This window comes from Notamacropus eugenii, chromosome 5 (assembly GCF_028372415.1).
Source record: "Notamacropus eugenii isolate mMacEug1 chromosome 5, mMacEug1.pri_v2, whole genome shotgun sequence".
NCBI lineage: Eukaryota > Metazoa > Chordata > Mammalia > Diprotodontia > Macropodidae > Notamacropus > Notamacropus eugenii.
Window position 1 is genome coordinate 173,218,605 of NC_092876.1, and position 10,429 is coordinate 173,229,033.

The 10,429-nt window shown below is 39.6% G+C and overlaps 1 long non-coding RNA gene across 1 annotated transcript; it reads left to right on the top strand.

Annotated features, from left to right (window-relative positions):
* Positions 1–5,093: 5,093 nt before the first annotated feature.
* On the top strand, positions 5,094–6,638 carry LOC140509054 (uncharacterized). Its single transcript, XR_011968551.1, has 3 exons — positions 5,094–5,276; positions 5,754–5,876; positions 6,193–6,638. It is a non-coding gene; the product is annotated as an uncharacterized lncRNA (long non-coding RNA).
* The last annotated feature ends 3,791 nt before the right edge of the window (positions 6,639–10,429 follow it).

Consider the following 10,429-nt stretch of genomic DNA (forward strand, 5'->3'; position numbering starts at 1 on the left):
TTTTCTTTGCAACATGACTGTGAAAATATGTTTACTATGAATGTGCATATCATTTTGCTTATATCAGATTGTATGCCATCTGGGGAGAGAGGAGGGAGAGAAAATTTATAAGTCAAAAGCTTATGGAACTTAATGCTGTAAACTAAAAATAAATAATTTTTTTAAAAAAATAAATAAAAGTTAAAAAAAAGATACAGAAGAAATGAAGTTTAATTACTGTATGTTAGGGGCACTTCTAATTGTCCCTTGTGTCAGGTTATCCAGGTGTAGAACTCTGAATAGATATTGAATTATTTTGCTTCCTAGTGATATTTAGAGATGAATTTGGTGTCGCACAGAAAAAAAATCAAGGTAATAGGATACTGACATATAGGATATAAAGTAACAGCATGCTAACTTATATAGGACATGACTTATTCTGTGATTTTTCTACAAAAGAAAAGCAGAACTGTCTAAAAATATGATTCGGGTATACAGAGTATTTGTGTTAGGGGAGAAAAGGATAATCATTTTTTTCTTCTTACAATGCTAAAATTTTTGTAGCATTCAGAGCACATCAGCTGCCTCAGCAGCATAAAAATGGCTAAGTTTTTATACAAAAGGTCCTTTTTCTCCCCTGGTTGCCTCCTACTCTTCGACCCACAGAAACTGGTATCCTGCTCTCTCTTCTTCCCCACAAAGAAATTTTATGTCTTGGGGACATACATACACACCCAACTGCCACACAATTGAATTTGTCCTAAATACTTGATTTGAGGATTAATTTCATGTTGCTCAACCAAGGTAACAAAATAGTCAAACATTTAAGGATCAGGCATACTGACAAATTTTTTAAAAAATTAAAAAGGGATACCAATCTATGCTTGTCTATATTTGGGTTTAAGAACCAACTCCTTAAATGAAGAAATTAGGACTGGAGATATATAACACCTTTGGACAAATAAAAGCCTAGGGTATTAATTTCATTCTTATTAAAGGTAGATAAAGAGGAAGAGATGAAGGAGAGGTCCATTCTAAACATCTTACTGATCATCTGAAGGGTCCACCTAGAAAGTCAGATTGACTGACCACTTAGTTCTTCAATAGCTTCCCAGTTGAAGGTCAGAAAAGATTCTCAATGGTCACCACATTTGGAAGACATAAATAGGTGTTATGACCCTGGGCATCTCCTGGGCCTCAAATTTCATTCCTATTGCAAATAGAGGTGAGAGGTAGAAAGACTATTCTACAACTGATAGTAAAAAAAAAAAAAAAAAAGTCCTCAGCTGCTCATAAACACAGAGTTGGCCCATAACTTTGCCAGTCTCCCTCAGACCTTCTCTCACCCCAACAGGGTCTTTTGTAATTTCTTTTATTTCTATTGCTCTTAATACCTAACAGTATTTTGCTCACAATGTACATTAATAATTGAGTAGAGTTTTTTAACTTATTTTCCCCTTCAGGTTTGCCCTTGAAATTTGTGTATTGATCACCTGAATTAAATTCCCTCATTCCCATTCATTAAAGTTCACTGACACCTGAGATCTCAGTGTTTAATCTTTTCCTTCTCCTCTGGAACACCTCCATCTTACCTTGGTTCACAGACCTTACATTCTAGATTCCTATTGATCTTTACAACATCAGACTTTCCTTTCATCACCAAGTACATCTGCAGCTAAGCATCCTTTTGGTTTTGGCCCAAAAGCTTCGTTAGTACTGGAATTACTTCTAATTGTCCTCCACCATTACTTGTAGCGTGTTGGACACCTTCTGACCTGAGCGGCTCATCTTTTAGTGTTTTATCTTTTATCATTTTAATACTATCTATGGGGTCTTCTTGGCAAAGATATTGGAGTGATTTGTCATTTCCTTCTTCAGTGGATCACCTTTTGTCAAAATTCTTTACTGACCTATCTTAGGTAACCCTCCACAGGACAGTTCATAGTTTCATTCAACTACACAAACCCCTCCACTATGACAAAGCAATGACCCAAAATCTCCCTCTGACTTCACTGTTTTTCTCATGAAATCATCCAGACTCCCATGTTTGAACCCTGTAATTTACATTGTACTCTTTCTTTTCTCTCACCTCTCATATGTAGCCAGTTACCAATCTCTATCCTCAGAAAATCCCACCCTCCTATAAGTTCCCACTACTAGGCAATGTGCTAAAAACAGCAACAAAAAAAAACCACTAGGGATATCTGAAAAAGGAAAAACAGTCTCTCTTCAAGAAGCTCAATTGACAGGTATCAGGAAAGGCCACCTGTGGAAGGTGGGATTTGAATTGGGTTTTAAAGAAAACAAAGAATTCTAAGAGACCAAGGTAAGGTAGAAAAGCATTCTGGATGTGAGTGGCAGTTACAGAGGCAGAGACAGAAGATGGGCTATCTTGTGTGAGGAAAAGCAAATAGGCCAGGGTCATTTAGGACCACTGCAACAGCTTCTCAAGACATTTAGATAACTTCTGTTCTCTCCCTTCCTCTGATCTAGTCTTCAAACTGATGTCAAATTAATCTTCTGTATGTATAGATCTAGGAATATCACTCCCCAAAACCTATTAATATCTGCCCACTAGATTTCTAGCCCTTTATATGGCACTCAAGACCTTCCACAATCTGGTACCTCTCTACCTTTCCAGCCTTATGATAGACCATTCCCTTCCACATACTCTATGCTGCCACGAAACTGTATTCCATGTCCCTTATGTTTCCCATGTTTTCTCACCACCTCCATTCTCATATTAAATACTATGCCTGGAATGTTCTCTCTCCTTCTCTGCTTGTTGAACTTTTTGCAACCCTACCAGGAAACTTTTCCTAATTCCTGAAAGTCAGGACTGTGGCAGGATAGTTCAGTTAACAAAACAGCACTGGTTTTGGACCTAAATTTGAATCCTGTCTCAGCTACTTATGATGTGTGTTACTCTGAGCAAGTCACTTTCCAGCCCTGCATATCATCTGTAAAATTAAGGGTTTAGATTACATGGTCTTGAAAGTTCTTTCCAGGTTTAAGGCTATAATCTAGTAGGTTTTTCCTCCCTTTAACCTATATATGGCTTTGTTTCACATCTCTTAACAACTTTCCATGTATTCTTTTATATTATAATTACTTAATTATGTATCACATATTCTTCCTAGAACATAAACCCAATAAAGACTACATGTCATCTAAATATTTTATTTCCCCCAATGCCTTCATGTGCACTATTACTCCCATAGATGACATCTTTCCCATCTCAGATTTTTCAAAGTACTTTTTCTGGATTATTTCCTTTGCTCTTATGTAACTGGCATAATAGCTACTCTAACTCTTTCACCCGAAAGGGATGAGAAATATGAGATGATGGTGTAAGTTGATATCAGTCAAGTAAAAGTTATTCAACAAATAGTAATAGCAGAATGTATTCATAGTGCTGTGGGCTATACAAAATGTGGATAACACAATGTTTTGAAATTCTTTTATATTGCATATACTTTCTAGTACAAAGCTGTTCAAAAAATCATTTAGTAAACTTGATTTAATAAGAAAGAAATTGGAGATAAGGACTAGATCTATGATTTAATTAATTTAAAGAACCCCAAGGTGACAAAATTCTCTCTATCAAGTCAAATCATCAACACATTCTCTGCAATTTATTGTCTAACAGGGTTGCCTAGGGCACTGAGAGTAAGTGACTTTCCCAAAGTCACATAGTCAGAGCTGAGACTTAAATCCAGGTCTTTCTGGTTTTGAGGCCAGTTCTCTCTCCATGATCCCACTCTACTTCTCCATGAGTTATGTAAAAGAAATGGAAAACAAGCTTGTATAATTTCATTATGACCTGGTAAGTCTGTTTCTATACACCTCTATGTATACAAATGCATACATATCCCATCTAGAACAAAAGAAAACAAGTTTTTGTCTTGCAAAAAGACTCCTTCAGTTTTTCTGTACCAACTAGCACTAAAGAGGTTAAGGCAACTGTCATTTTTCTTAACTGATTCATTAAAGCAGAGCTATGAGGAAAAGGAGGTGAGCTAGGCAGTTAACAGAAGTGAACTTTCAGAAAAGGTCAGTGACTCTGCTGTGCCTTCCCATACTACCTCAGGAAGATCAGAGGGTTAAAATTTATTCCAGAAATGTCAGTTCTAATCAGGCAACTAACTTCCTATACTCAAACAGTCACTGGACAGTTAGCCAATCTTTGCCATATGGCTTGTTATGTATGTGAAGACTCCAGTAGGCAAGTTGGAGGAGAGAAACTGTATAAGAAAGATAGAAAATATAGATCCTGTCCTTGAAATATTTCCAATGAAACTAAAACAGAACAAATTCCATGGACCTTATTATAGGAAAAGTCTCATTTTCTTAGGAATATTAAGCATTGGGGTTAAAAAGGCTATGAATTTCTCCTAACAGGGAGGTGTGGGCTTTTAATACTCTAAGGAAAGATATTCTGACTACACTTTTGTGACTCTATGAAACCCACATGCAAGAAATCAAAACTTTCTGGAGAAAGAGGTTTACAAAACTAAGCCAAGCACTCTTGACATCCATCAATAAGGAAGGAAAATAAATGACTCACTGAAGTTTCCCATGACTGCCCAAATGGAAAACAATTCCTCTTCATTCCAACACACTGATTCCAAAATCAAACTTCTTTCCCAAGGAAAAAGCCTAACTTTACTGAAATCACTAGGAGGGGATGGGGAAGAGAAGTTATAAATCCTCTCAAACCAATCCCCAGCATTCCTTCCTTAGACAGCTTGTCTGCAAGAAACTAACGACTTCTAGGAAGAAGTTGCTGAAGGAAGGCCATCCCTTGACTCTTAGTGAAGTTAGCATCTTCTAACTTGTGAGAGCATAAGCCCCCATGGTAAGGTGACGCAAAATAAACTGGAGAGTTGGGTGATTTGCATTGTACCCTCCACCCCTACTATAAGCCCTAGGGATATTTTCCTTACTAGGGAGGTTTGCCTCCTACCAAGGGATCAGCTGAGATGTCACAGTCCTACCACACTGATCAAAAGCCCCTTTCCTATTGGTAGAAAGAAATGGCTACCTAGGGGGCATCTAACATCAGAGAGGCTTAGATAATGAGCCATTAACTCTCAGTTCCCTCCAGGATCTACTCTTGGCAATATAAAGTGGAAGGTATCATCCAAGTTCACTGCCCCCTCTGATTTTGCTGTCTCCAGTTCAGAATTGATGCTAGATGGACAAGCTTCTCTTAGGTCTTTCTCTTCTCTGCCTCACATGGACTATATCTGGGAGAATCTGTATAAAGTGTCTAAAAAGACCTCAGTTAAAGGATGGTAAGGAATGACTGACAAGGAAATATTTTCTTCTCTCTCTAGAATCCTGATGCCCTCTCCACAGACCTTCAAAGACCCCTAATTTTCTCCTCCCAAACTATGCTAGCCTTGGGGAGTTTGGGACTGAAGCTGGGCTACTCCCTCTGGAACTAACAGGGAAGCCACTGGGAGAGAATGAGAGTTGTGTCTTCCCCTACTGTGATCTTCTTCATCTCACTCCTGTCCTCCTCCTTGCTTGGTAGGCACAAGGGGCCCCAGGTCCATTTGGAAGTAGCACCTTTTCATGGTTTCAGCAAAGGAGAACATTCCTTGAAAAAAACAGACCAGGGTGTTCCCAGATGGGGTTGGGTGTAAAGAATGGGGCCCCCAGTTCCTCTTCCACCCTATCTCTGAAAGCCTTCTAGCTAATGGAAACTTCCATTACAGGCAGAGGTAAGTAAGCTTAGCATTTGTACCTTGCTTTCTGTTAACTAACAGCTGATAAGATTCTGAAATGTAAAACTTGCAAGTATATGCCTGCAAATCGTGTATGTTTAAGTGGCGAAGGAATCTGTACTGCAAAAAGAAATGAGACCTGTTTAACTCAGAAATTTATTTCAGGTAGGTGGAGGTGGAGGAGAGGTGGGATGATTCATTGGGTCTGGGTAATCCTGATAGCCCTCACCTGGGTGGTGGATTTGGGCGTCTCAGTCTCTGGTCATGGGAGGTGGAGCATCCCAGAATAATCATCCTTGATAGTCCAGGAATCCCTGCAAGATATTCCCAAGGATGATCCTGAACAGAAACTAAACTCACTTCATATAGGTTTGCCTATATCACCAGGGCTGGCAGGGAACAGAAACAGAGGTGGCCCCTATAGTTGCCTTAGATATTCTCATATAGACCCTTGGAAATGTTTGTCTTTCCATTTCCCTAGAAGGAATCATGCAGTTTGCAAAGTTGATGTGTAAAGAAAGTTGTGAGTCAAAGAAAATACAAAATAACGATCAGCTAGTGATACATGAGTGCTGTGAGGGTCGAAACTTCTGTAATCGTCTTTAGAAGCTCTGACTTTCCACACCAGACACTGACTTCTGGAGAACTATGCCCTCAACCTGAAGACTACCCTGGCATTTTTCTAATTGAACTATTTGTAGCCCTCAACTAGAAGGTTGCTTTCTCCTACCCTTACTTGCAGAATCCATTGATCAGTCCCTTATTTATGCCACTTTCCAAGAAGTTTAGGTTGTCCATATGGGGAAATTACTTAAATATATTGCTATTACAGAGAGCAATCCCCTATGAATTAGACTGTTTGAGGCTCATTCTATCTTATTGCTTTCCCAAAGTTTACTATCACATTAAATTCTTTCAAAAAACTTAGATCTTTGCCTTATCTTCCCTTTTTGAGAATGTGTATGTGTGTGTGTATATATATATATAAAATCCTCATTGTGTGTGTGTTCATCCTTCATTGCCGAAGAAGACCATGCCATCAGAGAATTGATGACATTGCTTGCACTTGACTTTGTTTTGAGTGTGGGAGGGCTGTGCAGGTCACCAGCCTCACTTCTCCTCCAGAGCTACCTGAATCCAATGACCAGATATTCATCAGCATGACTACAGATGACCCAGAATGAGGCAATTGAGGTTAAGTGATTTGCCCAAGGTCACACAGCTATCGAGTGTCAAGTATCTGAGGTGAGATTTGAACTCAGGTCCTCCTGACTGCTACACTGGTGCTCTATTCACTGCACCACCTAATCCTCCTATCATCCTGAAGAAACGAAGTATTTTAAGGACCTAATCTTATATATGAATATATTACTATTAGCAAGGGCATGAAAAGCCTAAGAATTAGTTGCATAGGATATGAAATTCATCACAAATACAGATTAAAATAAGAAGAGCTTTCATACTTGAGTCCTATTATAGTAACTCAGATGTTTTAATATTAATCTACTAATTAATAGACTTGGTATTGCAACAATAAAAACTTCCACTGTTCACTTGCCTAGAATATAGAAATTTGCTATGAAAGGAAAAAGGAAGGAAACAACATCAAGATAGTATCTTCAAGGGCACAGATTAATCTGACACAAGTCATGATGGAGAAAACTCCATTAGTTCCGTTGCATTCTAGGCAAGAGTCATAGTTTAATAGCCAATCATGCAGCAAAATTCCACATTATTCAGAGGTTATCATACCCAGGCTCAGAATTAACCAAGGGGGAAAATTTCCTATTCACAAAGTAAATAACACAATGGGAAACTGAATCAAAAGCCTTTTCTCTTTGCTTACCTATTCCCTCAACTTTTCCCAGGGACAGACATCTACCTGTCGCAGTTTTAAGATCATACTCCCTTAGGGCAGTACATGGCATTCTCCTTGAATGGTGAAATATTGGCTTCATGGCAACTCAGACAATCATACCTGAAGTCAAAACTTATTGCAATGTTACAGCCCAGAAGATTCTACTTAAAATAGAAAAATTCACTAATCACAACTTAAAGTTAGGTCATAATTACTTTTCTCATGTTTCAATAACAGTTAACAATGAGCACATAGAAGGATATTTAGCCTTTGTTTTAAGTGAAGAATAACCACAATCCAGGGTTTCACACAAAAAGTGAAAATACATTGAGCAATAGTTCACTCAAGATCCCAGAAAAATGCTGGCCATTGTAAGCCTCCAATTTGTATTGCCTATTAACTCTTAAACCAAAATAGAAGTTTTTGAATCTAATGTTTATGTTTTGGAGACATTATTATCTCTAAATTCTTCACCTACCTATCTGACCTCTCTTTCATAGACTCTATTGCTGGATCCTCTTCCAGATGATGCCCTTTAACCTTCACTACCTCTCAGGGTTCTATCCTAGGTGCTCTTCTCTTCTCCTTCCATACTACTTCACTTGGTGATCTCATCAGCTCCCATAGAATTAATTATCATCTCTGTGCTGATGATTCTCAAATGTACCTATCCTGCCCCAATCTCTCTGCTGACCTACAGTCTTGCATCTCCAACTGCATTTCAAATATTTTCAACTGGATGTCCAGTAGACATCTTAAACTAAACATGTCCAAAACAGAACTTATTCTTTCCCTCTTCCTCCCACCTCCAAAATTCCCTATTACTATAAAGAGTAACACCATCCTACCCCTCCTTTAGGCTCACTAGGAGTCAGACTATCTCTCACCCCCATATCTAAGCTATTGCCAATGCCTGTAGATTTCACCTCCACAACAGTTCTATAGTTCACTTCTGCAACAACTCTCCAATATACCCCCTTCTCTCCTCTGACACAGACACCACTTGTAGTGCAGGCCCTCATCACTTCACACATATAGCAATAACCTGCTAGTGAGTCTGCTTGCCTCAGATCTCTTCCTGTTTCAATCCATTGTTCATTTAGCCATTAAAGTGTTTTTCCTAAAGTGCAGGTTCAACCATGTCACTCCCCTACTCAATAAACTCCAGCAACTCCCTATTACCTCCAGGATAAAATACAAAATGCTCTCAATACTATCCAAAACCCATCATAACCTAGCCCCTTCCTACTTTATCAGTTTTCTCCTTCCTTATTCCCCAACACATATTTTTCAATCCAATGACACTAACATCCCAGCTTTTCCATAAAGATACTGTAGGTATTATCATTCTCATTTTATAGATAAGATACTGAGGCTCAAAGAGGTAGTGACTGGCCCTTTGTCACACAGTGAAAGGAAAAAGTGAAGCCAAATAGCTCAACATCTTCTATGTTAAGTACATATAAAAAATATATAGATCAAAAAATTCACCTGATGTGAAGTTTCATCTCTGGTCAAAAACAGGGAAGCAGTGGAAATCATCTGGTAATATGTATCCATGTGCTCTGGGTCCCAATGAATTAACTGTAGGACTAGGAAAATGGATAAACAGATTCTTAAACCTGTGACTAACTTTAGGATCAAACAGGAAAATATCATACCTGACTCCATTCAATCTGGTATAGAAATGGAATCTAGAAGAACAAAAACTCTTGAGACCAGGGAATAAGATATCTATGAACCAAAGCTCTTTACTGAGAGAACAAAAACAAATAATCATCAGCTAAAAGTCTGGGAAATCTCTAGCTTTACACAAATGGACCATGTACAGACAAAGCCTAAAATCTAAGAGTTTATGGTTTTCAAGGATCAAACATGTGCAGGACATTCAGACCACCTTCGTGAGGAAAAGAACAGGGAGATGATGCCCCATAACTCCCAGTAGAAGCCAAGTATTTACTATATTCAAGACTTCTTATGCCAGGAGAGCAAAAAGAGAGAAAAGGATGCACTACCTCTCTTATCCACCCCCTACATCTTCCCCACTCTAAAATTCTTCTCTAAATAACTGTGAGAAGGGGAGAGGAGCCAAGATGGAGGAGTAGAAAGATACACATATGCTAGCTCCGAACCCACAGCCTATAAAATACCTGTGAAGAAGAACTACCAATAAATTCTGAAGCAGTGGAAGCCACAGAACAACGGAGTAGAGGAGATTGCTGTTCCAGAGAGACCTGAAAAGCCAACACCAAAGGTCTGTGGCACACTGGACCCGGAGCACAGCCCAGCCCTGCCTTGGCTGCGCAGCACCAAGAGGAACAGATCTGAGCAGGCTTCAGGGGCAGAATCTCCAGCAGTCACGTAGGTTTCTCCACCCACAGGCACCAAAGGTCAGTGAGAGAGTCTTTTTGGCTGGTGAGAGGGGAATGGGGTGTCCCCATAACTCAGGCCCCCTCAGGAGGCAGCAGGGGAGGCGGCAGTGGGCAGGGGCTCCCAAAGCAGGCAGGAGCTCGGATCCACTGTTGAAGGTCTCCGTGTAAACCCCCTGAGGGAACTGAGCCCCATGTGACAGTCCTGCCCCAATCCGAGCACCTAAACTTAATCTCACACTGAATAGCAGCCCTGCCCCCACTGAAGCCCTATGGCTGGGAAGCAGCATTTGAATCTCAGCCCCTAAGCGCTAGCTGGTCATATCTGGAGGCAAAGTGGGTGTGAAGAGGAAACTCTGAAGTCAAGTCACTGGCTGAGAAAATGCCCAAAAAAGGGGAAAAAAATGAGACCATAGAAGGCTACTTTCTTGGTGAACAGATATCTCCTCCCATTCTTTCTGATGAGGAAGAACAATGCTTACCATCAGGGA